This window comes from Pseudopodoces humilis, chromosome 10 (genome assembly GCF_049639895.1).
Source record: "Pseudopodoces humilis isolate 2021_Gansu_Grassland_sample_001 chromosome 10, ASM4963989v1, whole genome shotgun sequence".
In the NCBI taxonomy this organism is placed as follows: domain Eukaryota; kingdom Metazoa; phylum Chordata; class Aves; order Passeriformes; family Paridae; genus Pseudopodoces; species Pseudopodoces humilis.
The window spans coordinates 8,732,271-8,752,613 of NC_142209.1; the positions used below are offsets into that span (position 1 = coordinate 8,732,271).

At 41.2% G+C, this 20,343-nt stretch overlaps 1 long non-coding RNA gene across 1 annotated transcript; it reads left to right on the plus strand.

The window, feature by feature from the left end:
• Nucleotides 1–12,228: 12,228 nt before the first annotated feature.
• On the plus strand, nucleotides 12,229–15,738 carry LOC148183672 (uncharacterized). The gene is made up of 2 exons (XR_015773384.1): nucleotides 12,229–12,324; nucleotides 14,563–15,738. It is a non-coding gene; the product is annotated as an uncharacterized LOC148183672 (long non-coding RNA).
• The last annotated feature ends 4,605 nt before the right edge of the window (nucleotides 15,739–20,343 follow it).

Sequence of the window (20,343 nt, forward strand, 5' to 3'; positions counted from 1 at the left end):
AGCCTTCAGGAAGCCGCGGCTTGTTTTGCTCGTAAAACGTCTATTGTGCACAAAGACACCCACGCAGGAAAATAGCTGTAAGTACTGCTGGTTGAGTGGGCGATCGGGCGAGTGTGTGAGACGTGATCTGATCATGAGGCGAGTGTGGACTTCAAGGCCGCGTTTCCATCCTCCCGCGAGGGAATTGGCCGGCCGCGAAGGAAGCGATACAGAGTGAAAGCTTTTTTTCTCGACACACACTTATAAAAACCTGAGGCCAAAGGGTGTCTCGGGGGACTGATCGCAAGGAACTAAAAGGGGAAGGATACGTCCTGTCGAGCTCGGGAACTAGTAAACCCTTTTAGTTAACGGACCCAGGTAGAGGTCCGGAAGAGGATCAAAAGTACCGATTACAAGAGACCTCAGCTCAGCTCGCTGAAGGGTGAGTATCGGCAAATTTTGATTCCTAGAGTAAGTACACAACGCAGAAACGGATACCGACTCACGGAGAAGTCGAAGACAGGTAAGAAAATATATTCGCAATGTATGGGGCAGAAAAAGAGTAAGCTTCAAAGAAGAAGCACAGGGAAAAATTCCTCCGATCAGGGGGAGGAATCACCAGACCAGACCGCTGGAAAGTCTCTTGGGGTGGATGCTAAAACACTGGGAAGATTGTCCCCAGAGGAAGGAGAAATCAAAGGCAAAACTGATACATTATTGTATGGAGGTTTGGGGAGGACAGGAGTTGAGAAGTCATCTCACTTGGCCAGTGTTAGGCACATTTGAAAAATGGACTTGTAATAAGTTATTCTCCTATGTGGAGAACAAGGTCCCCTCAGATCCTGAGGAGAGGAAATATGCTAAGCTCTGGGTAAACGTCAGAGTAGGGCTATTCCCAATAAAACAAAAAGAAAAACGTGAGTCGAGAGCTGAGTCCTGGGAACCCCTCGACCACTTACCACCCCCATATCATGGACCGGCGGGACCTTCCTCTGCAGATCAAGTGGTGCCTTCAGCACCCTTGGGCCCCCGAGACCAACCCACTGAGATACGTGTGTCTCAAGCGGGAGACTCGCGGCCGGCAGCGATGCCGGCAGCCCTTCCCCTTTCCCCGCCTGCAAACACCGTAGCCACAGCAGCCTCTTCGGAAGTTTCTCCTGCACAGGGCTGGGGATCACCCTATCCGTCCTTGCCGGTCCAGTCGCCACAACCGGGACCCTCCCATACAATGGAGGGGATCCCTCCCTTCAGCCGGGTGGCGGCAGAGTTCCCACAATTGATAACGGGGAGGCAACCCACAATCACCAACTCCCCTCCTGCAAGTAGAACCCGTTTGAGAGCGAGAATGATGGATAATGAATGGGGAGAGAGTGAAGAGGGGCACCGGTTGTTCCCTCTTAGGGAAGTACCGACGGCCCCGGGAGTGATCGGTTTTGTGAATGTACCCCTTAACTCTGGAGATGTAAGGGCATTTAAAAAAGAGATGGGGCAGTTGTTGGATGATCCTTTTGCTGTGGCTGAGAGGTTAGACGAATTTTTAGGGAGTAGTATTTATACCTTTGACGATCTTATGGCAATCCTGAGATCATTGTTTAATCAGGAGGAAAGAGACATGATTAAACAAGCCGGTATCAGAGACTGAGACAGACGCAATCCACAGGGGACACCAGGTAACCAGAAATGGCCTAGTGTAAGCCCGAGCTGGAATGCGCAGACGGAGGAAGGCAGACGGAACATGATGGATTTAAGGAGCATAATTGTACAAGGTATAAGAGAAGCGGTCCCTAAGGGTCAGAATATTAGCAAAGTTTTTGGAGAGTGTCAAGGGAAAGAGGAACCACCCACTGAATGGATCGAGAGATTACGGCGAAGTTTACAGATTTACTCTGGGACTGACCCGAACTCTCCTGTGGGGGAGGTTCTGTTAAAAACACAATTCGTTGCTAAATCTTGGGAGGACATTAGGAGAAAATTAGAAAAGATCAAGGGGTGGCAAGATAAAAGCCTCCAGGAGCTCCTAAGGGAAGCTCAAAAAGTATACATGAGGAGAGAAGATGAGAAGCAGAAATTGCAAGCTAAGGTTTTAGTAACTGCAGTGAAAGAGGTCCAGAAACAAGAGCAGATGCAGGGTAAGTTTAAAACACTGCCCGGAAAAAGTCGAGGTTCTCACTGGGCAGCCCCGGCCCCACGGAGAGAACCCCCTGAATGCTACTACTGTAAAAAGGTAGGACACGTTCAGTGGAATTGTAGACAAAGAATAAAAGATGAGAAAAGTTTTCAGGAGGATTAGGGGTGTCAGGGGCTCTTTAATTTGGAGACCGGAACATCCAAGGAGCCCTTGATAAAATTAAAAGTGGGACCCCAACGACAGGAGGTAAGTTTTCTTGTGGATACTGAGGCAGAGAGAAGTACCCTGCAGAAATTGCCATACGGATGTGTGGCTAGCAGAGAAAAAGTTTTTGTAATCGGTGCAAAGGGAGACCCCTTTGAAGTACCTGTAATAAAAGATGTAGAAATAGAATCTGAAAATAAAATTTGCTTAGAGAATTTACTATTAGTGGAAGAAGCAGATTACAATTTGTTGGGAAGGGACATGATTGTCGCTTTAAGAATTAATATCATGATTAAAAATTCTGAATTGGTGGTGAAAATATTTAAGTTGACTCCTAAAAATGAAGAGAAAATAAACCCTGAAGTATGACATTCAAAGGGAGAGGTAGAAAAGCTAGATATCAAACCTATCAAAATAGAAATCGAGAACTCTGAGGACCCTATAAGGGTTAAACAATATCCCATCCCGATGGAGGGGAGAAGGGGGTTGAAACAAATAATTAATGACCTCCTAAAAGGGGGTACTTTAAAACCTTGCATGTCTCAACACAACACCCCCATCCTGGCTGTAAAGAAGACGGATGGCAGCTTCCGATTGGTCCAGGACCTACGAGCGGTAAACGCTAGGACCCGGACTAGATTCCCAGTGGTGGCCAACCCCTATACTTTACTAAATAGACTCTCACCAGAAGATGTGTGGTATAGTGTGATTGATTTGAAAGATGCTTTTTAGACTTGCCCTCTGGATGAAAAGAGTAGAGATTATTTTGCATTTCAGTGGGAGGACCCAGATACAAACCGTAAGCAACAGCTAAGGTGGACGGTCCTCCCCCAGGGGTTTGTGGAGTCTCCGAACCTTTTCAGACAAGCTTTAGAACAAATGTTAACCCAATTTGCTCTTGAGGACAGGACAAAGCTTTTGCAGTATGTAGATGACTTGCTAATAGCTGGACCGACTGAAGAGAGCGTGAAGAAAAGCACGATTGCCTTGTTAAACTTTCTAGAAAAGAAAAGTTTGAAAGTCTCAAAATCCAAGCTGCAATTCACAGAGCCTGAAATAAAATACCTCGGACATTGGATATCTCAAGGGAAAAAAAAATTGGACCCAGAGAGGGTAGCAGGCATCCTTGCATTGCCTGCACCAAAAACAAAAAGGCAAATTAGACAAATTCTAGGGCTCTTGGGATATTGCAGGCAGTGGATTGAGGGTTTCAGTGAAAAAGTGAAGTTTTTGTATGAAAGATTAAACACTGACAGGCTGAAGTGGACTGAACAGGATGAGTCTAATTTCCAGAAATTAAAAACTGTTCTTATGACTGCCCCGGTACTAACTCTACCAGATACGAATAAAGAATTCCAGTTGTTTGTGGATGTGAGTGAACAAACAGCACAGGGAGTCCTGACTCAGGAATGGGCAGGCAAAAGGAAGCCTATAGGGTTTCTTTCAAAAATCTTAGATCCAGTCAGTCGGGGTTGGCCTACGTGTTTACAAGCAATTGTAGCAGTGGCTCTGTTAGTGGGAGAAGCGAAGAAAATAACTTTTGGGGCTCCCCTGGTAGTTTACACTCCCCACGATGTGAGAAACATATTGCAGCAAAAAGCAGAGAAGTGGCTGACTGATTCCAGGCTTCTAAAATATGAAGCCATCTTAATCAGCTCACCCGGTTTAGAATTGAAAACCACTTCTGCACAAAATCCTGCTCAGTTTTTATTTGGTGAACCTCTAGAGAAATTAGTACATGATTGTTCTGAGATCGTGGAGCTGCAGACCAGAATAAGACCGGACTTAGAGAATCAGGAGTTGGAAGGGGGAGAGAAGTGGTTTGTAGATGGATCTTCGAAAATTATTGAAGGAAAAAGAAAATCAGGATATGCGATAATAAATGGTGCATCCGGGGAGGTTGTAGAATCTGGTCCTTTGAAAGCAAGCTGGTCTGCACAAACTTGTGAGCTCTATGCTCTCCTGAGAGCCCTCCGGAGGTTGAAAGGAAGGAGAGGGACCATATACACAGATTCACGGTATGCTTTCGGTGTGGTACACACTTTTAGGAAAATTTGGGAAGAAAGAGGTCTGATAAATACTAAAGGAAAAGACCTAATTCATGAGGAAATAATCCGACAGATTCTAAAGGCTGTCCGAGAACCGAAAGAAATATCAGTTGTCCATGTAAAAGGACACCAGACAGGGTTGCAGTTTCAAACCCGAGGTAACAACCTAGCCGATAAAGAGGCAAAACAAGCAGCTCTGCTCACCGTAAGTATTCCCGAGGTGACTCCGGAGGAATCGCCTGAAATCCCCATGCTCCCTTCAGAGAAAGAGATTGAAGAATTCAAGAAAATAGGGGGAGTCATGAAACAGGGAAAATGGTGGTTACCTGATGGGAGGGAACTAATCCCGAAGGGAGTGGCAAGGAGAGTATTACAAAGACTACACAAACAGACCCATTGGGGAACTCGGGCACTGGCCGATCAGTTCCTGAAATTTTTCGGGTGCAAGGGGATTTTTGAAATTGCCAAGCAAGAGGTACAGGGGTGTGTGGTTTGCCAAAAAGTGAATAGATCCAACTCCAAACAAACTGTTTGGGGAGGGCATCCTCTCTCATACAGACCATTTGAGAGGATCCAGGTGGACTTCACCGAATTACCAAAAATCGGTAGATATAAATTCTTATTAGTAATAGTTGACAAACTAACGCACTGGGTAGAAGCCTTTCCCAGGGCAAGGGCTACAGCCCAAACAGTATCAAAAATTCTATTAGAAGAAATCATCCCTAGGTATGGGATAGTGGATTGTATTAATTCAGATCAAAGAACTCATTTCACTTCAAAAATTATAAAACAAATTTCAGAGGCCCTGAGTATTAGATGGCAATACCACACTCCCTGGCATCCTCAGAGTTCAGGGCAGGTAGAAAGAATGAACCAAACACTTAAATCCCAATTGTCTAAACTCATGATAGAGACGAAAATGTCATGGATTAAGTGTCTCCCCCTTGCTTTGCTAAATATTAGAACAATGCCCCATTCTGAAACGGGTCTGTCCCCTTTTGAAATGTTGTATGGGATGCCATACAAACATGGAATGCCAGTAGGACACCCTCAAGTGGAGGATGTGCAAATACAACCATATCTCATTGCTATCAACAAAAATTTACAGGAATTGTGAAAACGAGGACTGATCCCCCAAAGCGCCACTCTGGGATTCGCAATACACCAGATACAGCCTGGGGATAAAGTCCTCGTCAAAGCTTGGAAAGAGCTTCCCCTCACCCCCCATTGGGAAGGACCTTTCCTGGTTCTCCTGACCACAGACACAGCTGTCCGGATCGCAGAAAGAAGTTAGACGCACTCATCTCGAGTAAAAAAAGTAAAGGAATACGACACCTCCGAGTGGAAAGTCACCACCCCTCCGGGAGAACTGAAAATTAAGCTTCAGCGTCACCACAAATGACCAGTGACGACCAGATAAGTTGTATCAACCCTGAGTGTGATTGTTTTCCGTTTATACATTTTAAGTGCGCTTATTGTAACCAGATTTGAGTAACCCACTGTTGGGGAGGGTACAAACCTAAGGGATTGTGTACAAAGTGTCTAGAAAAAGAACAGGATTTGACTAGCCGTCTCTTAATACTTGCCACCAGGGCGGGGTTGTTAGAACTCGACTCTCCTGAGTGGTTCCTACTTTTTCAAAAAGGGGTAAGGGGGAAGCTAGACTCCAAGGCAGAAGCTTTGGAAATCGAGTGCCGAAAGACAGTAAAGGTACCGTGCAGGACAGACACGATTAAGTCGTCTCGGTGGGCTGCTTTCAAAAGAAGGTACGCCATAAGGACTACAAGGGCCCCTGAAGAATATCCTTGCTGCCAAGAAGATGGTAATCCCCGCCGTATATTTTTATATGGGCGAAGGGCAAGGCAGAGGGATACACCGGTGGGGAATCCTGATAGTCCTGAATCTAGCCATGTGCTTGACCAAAGGAATGAGTCCCGAGGTACCTCTGGGGGAGCGTCCCCTAGGGAAGTGTGAGCAGTGTCAGACTGCCACAGATGCTGGACGAATAATTGACTGTCCTCCAGAACAACAAAAGGGGTTTTGTTTATCCAACGGCACTCGGTATAATCTCTGTGAACTAAAGGGGGAGGTCTGGTGTTATCACTCAAGGGCAAGTTTTAAGGACGGGCAGTCTAAAACTCCTATGAGAAGAAAAACTAAAGCTACCCACTTCAGGTATAGGAGAGAAGTGGGAATGCTCCTTCCAATTCCAATCTGCAGCCAATGTAACAAAACTGTCTGGATAGGAGGAAAAAGACAATCCACCTTTTTAGCATATTATAAAGTCAACCCTTTATGTTACAATAAAGCAAACTTAAAAATGTGTACCATAGGGGGGAAAGTGTATTGAGAAGGTAAAAATTTAAAACATGAAGAGAAAGCCTCCTTTAGTAATGAACCGATAATCCTTGATTTGTTAAAAAGTGGTGATGACCAAGTATGTTTGCAATTCGACCAAGTGTTCTGCTTCTCCAGAGATGAGGAAGGGATGGACCCTGAAAACAAAATAAAACAACTAACCCTAGAATTAAAGAGGCAAGAAGTGGAAATTCGGAAAAAGAGACTAGAACAAGAGAGGCTTAACTCTCTTAGTGAGCACTATAAGCAATTAGAGAGACAATACAGCAATTGGGGATTGCCAGCCCCCAACCAGAATCTTTTCATAGACCTAATGCAAGAAATAGCCACAGAATTAGGTCTATCTAACTGTTGGATCTGTGGCGGTTTAAAATCGGCTGAAAAGTGGCCTTAGAAGGGAGAAGAACTCACCCCAGAGCAACTCCTAAAATGGGAAGGCTCTAAAATGTCAAAAACAAAACGAAGACCAGAGGGATGAGTTATAAACCAAAAGATAATCGGTACCGTCTGCATTAGCAGAGAAAGAAAAGAATTCACTGATTTAGTAAGCTATACCCCGTGTGTAAGCACACTCACAGTGAATTCTGACAGTAAATCAAAAACTTGGCAACCTGAACCACCCGCGGGCTATTGGAGTCGCACCCAGGGTAATCACTGCGAATGAGTTGAAATAATTGAACTATGTTAGTACAAAAGCTCTGGGGCCAATCCCTTCCAAGCACTAGAAGGCCTGAAAGAATATTGGGATGATCCGGCAAGAACAAACAAAGGCTGGGAAGCTCCCGATGGCATTTACTGGTTATGTAGCAAAAAAGCATATAGTGAACTACCTAAGAAATGGAAGGGGTCTTGCACTCTCAGAATAATTAGACCCTTTTTCTTTACTCTACCCAGAACAGAAAGTAAATTGCTGGGAGCTCCCCTCTTTGAAACATTAAATAGACAAAAAAGGGAATTAAAACGGGAACTACCCATGGCAGGAGGCAGTCAGAAATAGAAAAAAGAAGAATGGCCTGCCGAAAGGATCATTAAGTATTATGGGCCTGCCACTTGGGCAAATGATGGCAGTTGGAGTTACAGGACTCCCATTTACCTTCTCAACAGACTTATCAGGTTACAAGCGATAGTAGAAGTGGTTTCCAACCACACCTCAGAGGCCCTAGAACTCCTAGCGAAGCAACATTCACAAATGAGAGCCTTTGTGTACCAAAACAGATTAGCTCTCGATTATTTGTTAGCCGAAGAAGGAAGAGTATGCGGTAAATACAATGAATCCGAGTGTTGCATGGAAATAGATGATTATGGAAAGACAATAAAAAGACTAGCTGCCGAAATAAAAAAAGTAGCACATGTGCCCGTTCAAAAATGGAACTCAATTCTGCAAGCCTCCTGGTAGGACCAGATATTTGGACAGGGGGCTTAGTGAAAAAAGTTAGTGTTCTTTATATCTTGTTCAATTGCCGGAATCATCTTTCTCCCGTGTTTGATTCCTTGCTTCATCAGGTTAATTCATTCTGTTGTGCAAGGAATGCAAATTGCCACTCTTCCAATTGACCCAGAAAAAGCACCAGGGAAACCCACTCTTTTCTCTAAACTAATGAAGTTAGAGGAGAAAAGAGAGAACCAGAAGGCAGTTAAAGCCTTAAAGAAATTTGAAAATAAAAACAAACCTTCTCAAGAATACTGTGAGAATTCACTTACAGACTGGGAATAAGACAAATATAGTTAAAACTATGCAGTTCTCCCTCACTAGAAATGAATGAAATAACACGAATTTTAATGTGATAAATTATTAGGCGGGGGACTGTGATAAATGTAACCTTGGATAAAAAATTCGTGAAAGAATAAATAAGTATATAACTAGATTTGTAACAATGTAAAAAGTATATAAAATATAGTGTGGCCTAAGAATTTCCCCAAACCCAGCAGTAACTACCCATTCAGGCGGTAACGACCCTAGGCGACGTTCATCAGCCTGAAAGAAAAAGCAGGACACGAACGATTAAGCTAAACAAAGAAAGGAGCCAGGCCGAGATGGCCATCAACTCCACACCGCACCTGGGCACCCCTTCCTGCAAACCCCGACTGAAGATGCAATCAGGCCGGACAATAAGTAGAAGCCCAGCCGAGATATCTGTGGACTCCACACCGGACTTAGATACTTCACTCTGAGAGCCCAAACCGAAGATACAATCAAGAAGCACTCAGAACTTTTACATACGAGAGGACTCTGCCCAGTCGTCTATTGATTCAGTTCCACGGTTCCAGGAAATTCATTCAACCAGCCATCTAAACTCTTTGTTGAACAGTAACTGCTCAGAGTTTTGGCCTCAGGACACAAAATCCCTATAAAAACCCCAGACAGTCTACCCTCCTTCATAGATTTGGGAACACCTATACCTTTGGGTATAGACCCCTGTCCACCCAGCGCTGCGCTGTTTATTTTATTGTGGTTTTTCCTCGTTGTTTATTTTTATTATAAAAATTGTTTTATAATAAATTGTTCTTTTATTTAACCTAAATTTGCCTTTGCATTTATAACAATGAGGATAAACAAAATACATGACAGGAGTAGGGAGGCACTGTCAGACTAACATTAGGACTGCATTGTATATTAGCTTTTGCATGGAAATCTTGATGTGATTTCTATTCCAGTGGATTTTCTCCCCCTGGGAAACAGTATATCCAGAATGTCTTTCACAGACTTGCACAGAAGTTGAAGTCATATTATATGCTTTAAAAGCAACCAGCACATTTGAAATTATTTCAAACAGAAAACATATTGAGAGCCTGCTAAAACAAAACTTTCTGTCCTTTGGGATTTAATTTGCTTAGAAACAAAACATTCCCCTTAACATAAATAGCATTATTGGCATTGATTCTATTAACTGGAACAACACTTCCAAATTAATTGAAAAAGATTTCCTAAAACCACTGTAACACTTCTATCAATTAAAAATATGTCCTGATTGAAAAGTTCGGGGCTGAGGAACTATAGTTACAGCACACTGAAAATGTACTGAATTAACTTCTAATTAAGCTATTTCATATCAAATTATCTTACTTAAGCTATTTTATATCAGGCTACTTTATATCAAAGACAAATGCAGCATTACTTTAAAGAGTTCACACTGAACATGAAATCATTAACACTCAAAGAGGTGCCATATGGTTTGACAGGAACTGGAATACTCAGACACGGGGGCAGCTTGAAGTTTCAGTATTGTGAGTTCATTGGTCTAGAAGGAAAATATGCTGAAGAAAAATCTTCAAAGAACATGGATATTGTCACCTGGATATATTTTGTTTTAATTCTTTGGATAATCCAGTCCTGAGTAATTACAGAGTACTTCAAATGTTAAAATAAATGTACAAGTAGAAGGACAGTTGATTTCTGCTAACCATGTTGGTAAATAAATTATGGAAGTATACAACACAAAAGTTTTAGATATCATTTTTTGATGTTGGGAAAATCAGGGGTAGAAATATGAAGGAAAAATATATTCTTTGAGAACAGACCATTGTGAGAAAGTTCTATGTGCTGGCTTCTGTTCTTCTGAATTCCAGGACATTCCTAGATCCTATGGCAATGCTTAAAGCCCAAATGGTATTTGTACAGTTGAGGACTGTGCCTTGAACATTTTCCCAAATTCAAAGGATTTTACTCTGTGACTAGAAGATAAAGTGCTTGACTTTTCCAATCAGGCAACACAGACTCTACCTTAGAATACCTTTAAATCCCTGAGAAATGTACATTAATAGGGTGTGCTGGACAGTGTGCAAGTAAGAGAGAAAAGTGAAGAAAAAGAGATAATCATGTGTGGACATGATTTTCTGAGCCTGAGAGTTTTCAGCCTGTCAGTGGCTAATCTGTTCCCAGGGCAAAGTTTCTTGAGAACAGTTTTTCTCCCAAGGACTGTTCTTTGTAAATAGGTTTTTGGTTCCCAAAACAATATTATACAGATGTCCTGAGTGTTTTCTCTTGTCCCACCAGTGGGATGAGAGAGGTGTTGTTCCCTTTACCAATCATGTTAAACCTGTATCAGAACACCTTATAAAAGGGGCTTAAAAACTCTGAAATAAAGGCTTCTGCCTTCTTCAGATGAAAACCCTCTGCAGCTGTGATTGAATCCACTCTTCTATTTCATGTCCACTAGCAACAATCATGTGCCTTGAAAAACCTCTACACATGACTCCTGGACATTCAGCTTGTGCACTAAATGCTGACAAGTGTTGCACGTACAACACAAATGCCATGGGTAAATCCATTTCTTTCTTTCTCAGTTCAGATTTCAAGATGTCTTGTGCAGGTTGGCAAACATGGATTCTTCTGGTTTTGTTATACAACAGTCATTTTCTCCACGAGATGTGAGGATGGGTTGAGGGTAGGTGCCTGCAATGGTTGAAACTATAAAGTAAGAATTTCATTCTGCTTTTAGTCTGGAGCACAGCTGAAAATGCAGAGTAGCTTGGAGTGTTTAACTTTCCTACCTTGAAAATGCTTTTCAGTCTTTCTGTAGTGTAGAAGGTAAAACTAGAATTAATTTTTCTGAGGAAACCTATAATGGTTTGGGAATTTTTTACTTCCTGAGTATTGAGACTAACTTTGTTTTTGTGTGTGCCTTTCTTCCCATGACAGAACTTGATTTTTTTTAGAATATATAATTTGCTGCTACAGTAAAAAAATAATTTAAAATATAGAAAAATAAGCTAAGGAGATGCAAAAGAATGTCATATGACCAATAGCATCTGTCATCTGGACAGTCATATGACAGACCAGTGATTGATGAGTGGATAGCATGGCAGTTGAGGGGTCCCAAATAAAAATCATAATAGTCCTCAAAAATCAAACTGTTTAAGGTACAGAGTTATATTAAGTATTTTAATTTTTTTAAAAAATTGGTGCACAACTTTGCATTTGCAGGTCATACCTGAAGTCTGCAAAGATAAAAGTGCCAACATACAGAGAGTAAAAACAATTTTCCAGGTACTTCTGAACTGTCTGGAATTTGGAAGGAAGTGGATCTTATGGCACACACTGGTCTCAGGAAATATGGGCAATTCAGATAAGCTTTGAATAATCATCAAACATTTTTCTTGTTACTGCTTATCTTCCCTTTCAAACTCTGAAATATTTTAGGCTTATCTGTCACAACAAAAAGGGAAAAGAGTCAAGGTGCTATCATGGTTAAAAAATTGTACAACCATCAATAATAAAAGGTTTCTCAGTGCTCAGAGACATTTGCTAGTACCTGCACCCTCAGGCTGAGAACTGAAAGTAGGCAGAGGTTTGGGTTGTATTAATTTCAGAAAAACATTTAAAAATATCAGCTTTTATCTCTAGAAGTGTTAGTCAGTGTAGAGAAAAAGATTTCAATTAACTGGAGGTAAAATATTGGTTCAAAATGTTTTCTTCATTGTTTTTGATTGCTTGTTTTCAGGATAGTTAAACACATTTAATAATCATTATCTGAGTATTAAGCAATTATTTTGAAATTGTGCTGTATTGAAACTTTTTCCCACCAGCTCTGACACTTATTTAATAAGGCAGTCCAGCCAAGTAGACCCAGTTTGGCAGAAGCAACTGCTATAATACGTAGTTCTCAGGTAAGTTACAGTGATGCTAGTTTTATTATGCTTCTTTCTTGTATATTCTTACAAATTCCTGTTAAAACTAATTATGAAGCATTTTCTTTCTTTTATTTGTTGGCATACTTCTCTGTTGCAATGTATTTCTTGTTAACGATATGTTTTGTTATTGCCCAAATTGATGGTTTGATCCAAATTAGTCCCTCCCACCCCACGTTGTCAATCTACCCTGAGTCTCCTGTCAATCCTACCTTAAATCCACCACATGCTTGGAATTTCACTTCAGAAATCCCCTAAATTTCCATGTTTACTTAGTCCATGTGACCCCCATTTCCCTCCCCCCACCTCCCTCATTGGATGATGATTTTGTGAACCCTGCCTTTCACCCCTCCCCAGGATATCTCTGATTAGCTGATGCTTTGTACCCTCCCTTTGAACCACCTCCAGCTGTTGCACACTCGCATTTTCTGTCTTTTGCCCCCAAGATTCCCCAGAGCAGTAAATCCTCTATTAACCCATGCAGAAGACCTCCCTCTCATCCTTGCCTCCTCAGAGCCCAGACTGACAGCCAAAAAGCTGTAAAGTGCTCTAGTGGCACCTCAGGTCATCCTGCTCCTGGGGTGTGACCCACTCCTGGCACGGGCCAAAGTGATAGAGCCAGATAAGCTCTGGCCCATGCATTACTGGGGGATCAGAAAATCCCTTCAGGGTCCAGCCCATTCTCTCCCATTCTCCACACCACTTAGGACTTTCCATACCTGGGTTTATTCCTGAGCCAGGGGTCTCATCAGCTCCTCTGGATATCTCAGCCTCACTCTAGAGAAGCTGCAGACCATATGGAGGAAGCTTACCAGATTAAATACCAGGAAAGTGGTCTCTTTAAGATTCAGGGGAAACTGAACTTTCTCTAAAAGTGATGTAACAGATTCAAAGGAGAAGAAGGAAAGGAAAGGAAAGGCTGAAAAGCCTCATCCCCTGCTCCTCCTCTAACAAACTGAGTTCAATTACCAATAAACCCCCCCAAAAATGCTACTGGGACTGAGAGGCAGGGTTGGACGAAGAAACCATAAGCCAAACATACCTGGCACGAACTTCAGTACCTTTAGAACTTCCTATAAATCAACATCACTGAGCCCAGCACAATGGCTATTTTAATCCATGCCCTTCTACTGTAAAAGCTACGTTAGGGACAATACTGGAGCAATTTCTGGATAAGAAAATAAACCCAGGGACCAGAAAGGTCCCTGGTTAAAACTTAAAAAAAGCCTAGGGACCAGAACCACATGAAGGCCTCCACCCCAAGAGACATGAATTCAAGCAACATGGCTACTGACTGCTTTATCCTGATACCGACTAAGAACAACCAAAATGCAATCAGTACAGGTTTTTCCACTTTCTCAGGCCACATGCTGGGCACCAATAAATATATTTGTCCTGGTTTAGGGCAAATTTGGGAGAAAACCTCCAAATGGGGTCCCTCCAGAAATAAAATCTAAGTGGCCTCTCCCCTAACTGGGTCAGGAAACGATTCCCTTGAAGAAAAGTGGAAAAAACTGTTCATTTAACAAGCAAAGTATCTACAAGCATAAAAAAAATGAATAATATTAAACAATAACACCTCCTGCTGTTCGAAGAGATGGCAAATCCAGGAAAGTCCTTTTCATGTGGTGTAGCTTGGCTTGTTCAGTCTCTTATCAGTCCCTCCGGCGCTGGAATGTTCTGAGGCCCAGGCCCCAGTGGGCCACAGGCGTGAGCTCCTGGTGTTTGTCTGGGTTTTCAGTCCAGAGCAGGTTTGAACAGATCCAAGGGAAAAAATAAATAGTCTGGGGAACTTCTCTGCCTCATCTAGCTAAAAACTAACTAAAAGCAAAGGAGAGCTTTGTCCCGCTGCAGACAACACAGTCTGGAGCAGCATGCAGAGGAGTGAGGGCTGTTTCTGAGCACAAACTGCACACTCCTTCTTTCCCTCCTTTGCTCTCAGAACCAGTCTTAGAAGTGCAGAACTTAATATGTAACATAAACAAGGCGACTAGGGATACAAGCATCATAACGTCACCCCAGGAAATATTCTAATCTTTAAAATCAATGGTAATGTTTAAATGCTCCACACAATAATTTAGGATTTTTTTAAGCCTGTTTGTAAATTGATAAACATTAATAAGGATTAAATAGCTAAACTGATGTAATAATCCCTGCCTGTTAAAAGAAGTAATTCTTTTGTCTCATATTCCCTCTCCTTCTCTCTCCCTCTTTTAGCACCTTTATTTTGTTCTTGGTGTTTGCTTCCTGCCATTCAAATGCTCTCATTTGGCTCACCCAGGAGAGGACCAGACAACGGGAGGAAAAGTGGAAGGAAGGAGTATGTGGTCAAGAGTGAAGAAAGACTTTAAGGGAACTGGAACTTTCTTCAGGGACTATCTAACCCTATCCTGTTACAAACTGAGCTGTACCTCAACAACAGAGGGATTCCTTTGAGCTGTCAAACCGGTTATTATCAGTTCAATGAAAACACCCTACTGAAGTGACTACATGGCTTCTAACACTCCAAATCCCTTATTTAGAGTTACCTAAAGTGTGTTGAAAAGGATAGGACTGTAAGATCTTGTTCTGTGTGTTTGCTCCTTCTGCTGCAGACACAGTACAGAAGCATTCTCAGCTTCAGCAAGATTCTGTGAGAGGTTTCAGTACACATTTATCTGACAGTGGAAGTCTGACAGAGCACAGTACAAGCAATTGGACTAAAATACAGCTCTCAGAAGAGGTTGCTCTACAGACCAGCTTGTCTCTGAATCAAACCTAGATGTTTTCCCTGTGTGTAATGGCACTGTGTGTACTCAGTATAAAAGCTTAAAATATTTGCCAAACATAAATGATATCTGGAGATGTGTCAGACAGGATGCTTGACCAGATCTGGTCAGAAACCAAGAGAAGAACACAAGGATCCAATCATCAGAACTAACATAGACTTCTTTAGTTTTAAAATACATATAAAAAAATGTTTACCAGTTTCATTGGAGCTAGACTAGCAGCTGTAAGTTACTGTTTCATGTAAGATTAAACAGCATCTTTCTAGTGAAGAAGAAGCACAGTTTGTTTTAGTACAAGCACTGTAAACACAGTCCACTAATAGCAGAGAATTCTTCACTGATTGTGGACATGATTTCTGAATCTGAGAGAATTTCAAGCTCTCAGAGACTGGCTATTCCCAAGGATAAGTCTTGGGAACCTTCTCTCACTCAAGGATTATTTGTGTAAATAAGGTTTTACTTTCCCAAAACAAGACACAGATGTTCTGAGAGTGTTGTCTCTCTTGTCCCACCAATGGGATGAGGGAGGTGTTGTTCATTCTACCAGTCAGGATGACCTGACCAGAACGGCTTATAAAAGGGTTGACAAGACCCCGCAATAAAGGCTTTTTTCACCTCACGAAAAGTGGCTGTGTGTATGATTATCTTGGAACCCTCAAAATATTTCGTGTCCTCTAGTGACAACTGGTCAGTGCAAATCCAAGAGGATTTATGTCCTCTTTGCAAAGGTATAAAAGGGGCTAAGATACCACTTAACTGTCCTAGCTGCTGAGCCACAATCACTGGCAGCTGAGCTTTGATAACAATGTGGGTGCCATGGGGCCATCACTGGTGTGCACTGGAATATGCTAAAAAAGAATCAGGATGGGACCATGGGAGTTAAAAGTGAGTATGATACAGGGAAGATGAAGAGCCCCTGGTGTCAATTAACACAATGATCCATCGCTCTAATGCATTGTCTGGCTTTTACCTCGCAGCCTGAAGCCAAATCAATTTCAACAGTTTGTGCTGGACAGACACCAATTACCAATTACCTCTTTCCTGCTGCTTAACAGGGCTACAAAAAATGGTTTAAAATTACTCTCTAAGACCTACCCACATGACTTTTAGAGCAGAAACCAAAGTAACTTAAATGATCAAAAATCATTTCTATTTCAAGGTGAAATGTCTTGGAAATTCATGGAAAAGAAAAATCCATGCTAAAATTAATCCAGAAATAGCAATGTTTTCTGGTCACTGTAAGGAACTTAACTGGATGTGCAATCATGTGAAAGAATCAATTAGGAGTCAAATTTAAAATAAATTAAAAAACAGGAAAGGGAACTTCTCAGTATGTATTCAGGTATTGCAGAACACTTAACATCATTCTGGCACTGCCAAACAACTGTAAGTCTATTTAACTAACTAACTAAGTGGATTTTCTATCTGCTCTGGTAGAGAATCAGAACAGAGCTAAAGAACAATGGAAATTCAGCTTGTGTGAAGACTGGGGTTGATTAGGTCTTCAATAGGCAGCTCTTCCTGATAGTTTTGTGAAAAAACACCCCCCAAACCTCAGAAATTACATTAAACTAATACTGCAGACCTAATAAATGTATTATAAGAACTCTCTCTCTCTCTCTCTCTCTCGCTCGCGCTCTCGCTCTCGCTCTCGCTCTCGCTCTCTCGCTCTCTCTCTCTCGCTCTCTCTCTCTCTCGCTCGCTCTCGTTTCCGGTTTTAAAAGGTAACAGAGCCCCAGCTGGCTCCCGTCCCCTGCCCACACCGTGCGGCCTGGGCCGGGGCTGGGCTGGGCCTGCCGCGGTTCCCGGGCAGGAGATGGAGCCTGTGGGGATTTCCTCAGGCCCAGGCTGGGCCGGGTTCTGCTGCAGCCTCCCGGGAAACCTCTGGGGTGGCTGAAGCTTTTCCCGGGGGCGTCCCCAGCTCTAAGCGCCACAGCTGAAACCTGGCACCATGAACACCTGCTGTGGCTTGAGCCAGATTTTAACCCTTTCACTACCCAGATGAGGCCTGCAGATTTAATCCTTTTTCCAGAGAGAGGGGAAGAGAGAGAGAGTGATCAACATGTAAAGAGACAACATAAATATCACAGCCAGTGAGGAAAGGAATTAAGCTTCAGATGGGAAGAGAATAAGAAGATGCACTAATAAGCTGAAATATTCTTTTATTGAAACTGTGGAGATGGGCAATAATGTTCTGAAAAAACTCCTTTAATTCATGAAAGAGTATTTTGGGGGGATGAAGTATTTCAAGGTGTGGATCTAAGCAAAAGTAATTCCTTGATAGAGCTGAGCAAATGGTGAAGTAGTTGTGATCCTATGAGGTGCTGGAACAGAAAAGGAGAAGTGAGTTGAAGATATGTGGCCCTTAAGAGAAAAAGAGAAAACCTCTGTTCCCAGAGATGATCACAGATGAGACAGATGAAGAGAACTTCTGCCTTTGAATAACTCATCTTTAAAATGACACCCCTTGAATCATGGCCCACAAACACACCTCAGAGTGGTGTGAAATGGGAGGAAAGGATTGATGGCAGAGTTTTCCAGGCAGCTGGCATCAGAGAAATAGAAAGCCGTGAGGAAATGGTTTTCTTGTGAAAAACTCTCCATAGATTGACAAAAGAGAACTTCTTTTTCTCTACAAAGACTGATGAAAAGATTATAGGAAAGTTGGGACTGTTTTAACCACCAGGTTTTGTCTCTATGTTGTCAATTAAACAAGGGAATGGTTGGGTGGTGGGGAAAAAGGGTTTCTGAAGGTTTTATTCTGGTTTGTTATTCTTGTAGTTTTGTTAATAAACTTGCTTTACTCCTTTTAAGTTTTAAGCCTGTTTTGCCCTTCTCTTAATGCATATCTCACAGCAAGAAATGAGTACGTTTTCTATTTTTTTTTAGCTAATGCTTTAAAGCCATGACAAGAGGTCACTCATAAACCACTTATGTACCACGTGAAGTGAAATATAAGCCTAGATATATACAACGTTTATAAACCTTCCGGCCTTGTCATGTATCAGATTGAAAGGGAGGGAAATTTCCTCTGGTTATAACAAATACATAATAAAATAAATAAATAAATAAAAAGTCAAGTTTTGGTTTTGGTTTTTGATTAACTTAGGAATACAAGGAATACTAGTACTACAAGAAATACTGTTGAGTTCTCAAATTAAAATTATCTTTCTATGCACTTCAGTTATACATCACTGTTTTAACTTTACTCACACATAAAACACCTACTGATCAGAATTTATAACACAAAAAGTTGTGCTAAAAGAGAGTTTTGGCTTTAATGGTACATACACTTTAAAGAAATATCTTCTAAATATTTTGTGTGTATCTTATCTCTTTGAAAAACAATGATTTTTTTCCTTCTTATTGTAGGTTTTCATTACTTGTTGAGTGTTTACTGAAATCCATCTCTAATACAATTGTAAAAGTATTGTGAACAGGGACAATATTTTTTCATCTGTGCTGTTTCATTAGACTGGGAGAATCAGTATACCTTATTACATGAAGACATAATGCCTTGGATTGAAACAGCAGCAGAGGTTAATGAATATGAAATGAGTTCACCCAAGAATACCTAAGAACAGAGAAGAATGTGAAACACCAACAAATGGCACACCATTCTACTACAGCTCTGCAGAAGCTTTATGTTTGCTATTTCACCTAGAGAAGAACATGAGTTATAAATCTGGATTGTTACAAAATGTAGGTAACTGAGCCAGGGTCCTTAGATGGAAGAAACCCAGTGAGTGTCTAATACAGAGAAGCTTATTATCATATCATCATATATATAATTACACTTTATTAATTCCAGTGTGGATAGTTACACGTACATGCAAGTTGTTAATCAATTTTCTATTAACTCATAGAAATGTCTGAAAGAAAAGCACAAAATACTTAGAGTAATACCTTTCATTTCAACCTGATAACTGAAGCTACATCAGTAAATATCTGTCAGGAAACTCAGACTACAACTGGTACATCAAAGGCTTCTGAAGCCCCTACAGCTTATACAGAATCACAATGGATTCAATTCCACATGTGAAACTTGTAGAGGTTATGAAGAGTCATTTGTCAGAGAGAATTAAGCACATAACAATTTGCATCATTCCAGAAGTTAATGAGAAACTCTAGCTCAAGTACGTGCTCCAAACCAAAGGAATTCATACAAATATACTCAGGTCCACCTCATTTTGCCAGCTCTGACAATGAAGCTGCAACACTGTGGGCTGTGAAGTCACACTCTGCCAGCACTGGCTTCTCTTCGTGTTTCAGCACAAGAGTCTTAAGAATTCACACAGTTTCATATTGTAAACTCTGTACAGGCTTATGTAAAAATATATTAATACTGGTTCACTTCTGCAATACACAGCTGCATTGCTACAGCTCAGTGAAATCAACAGCATTTACAATAAAAGCAGGTTTTAAAAGAGATTTCTAGAATGCATACTGTAATTTCTTCCCCACAACATTTTAGTATCACACTGAATGACAACCAGTTGGAATTTATACTCTTGTCTTACTTCAAAATGCTGAAAGGTCAGGCTTGTTCACAAGTTCTCAAGAAAAACTGTAGAGCAAAATGTAAAGAGTGATACATCAAATTAAAAATTTGAGAGAAGTGGGACTCACAGAAGCAAACCCCTTTCTTTGAGAACCTAGAGATATTACAGCATAATAGGTCAAGCATAGTTAAAAATCAGTAATTCCTTATTTATTTCCACAACAAATATGGACAGATTTGAAAAACGCTAATAAATTTAAAGTGGCTAAGACATGAAGATGAATGAACACAGTCCTATCTTCAGGATTACTATAATCAAGTTATTTTGATGTAATCAAAATAACTTGATTACTTGGAAAGTGAATCAGAGATTCAATACAGCTGTTTTAGACTAAGAAATATTTGTATTGTATTGTATAATACAATAAGAAATATTGTATTACATTTTTATTGTATAGACTAAGAAAAATTGTATTGTATGAAAAGTGTCTGGAGAGGAGGAAGAGAAAGAAGCCTAAAAATCTACATGATTAAGCAACAAGTGATGTCCAAATTAGACTACGTCAGGTCTGAAAGGTATGAAAATCCTGAAAATTAATGACTCATTAGATGAACAATAATACTGGGAAAAAGAGTTCATAGGAGAACAGACTGTAGGGAGTATGACACCACAAGGAAATAATCTTCTGCCAGAGAACATATAAAAACCCATGAGTGACATATTAAGGG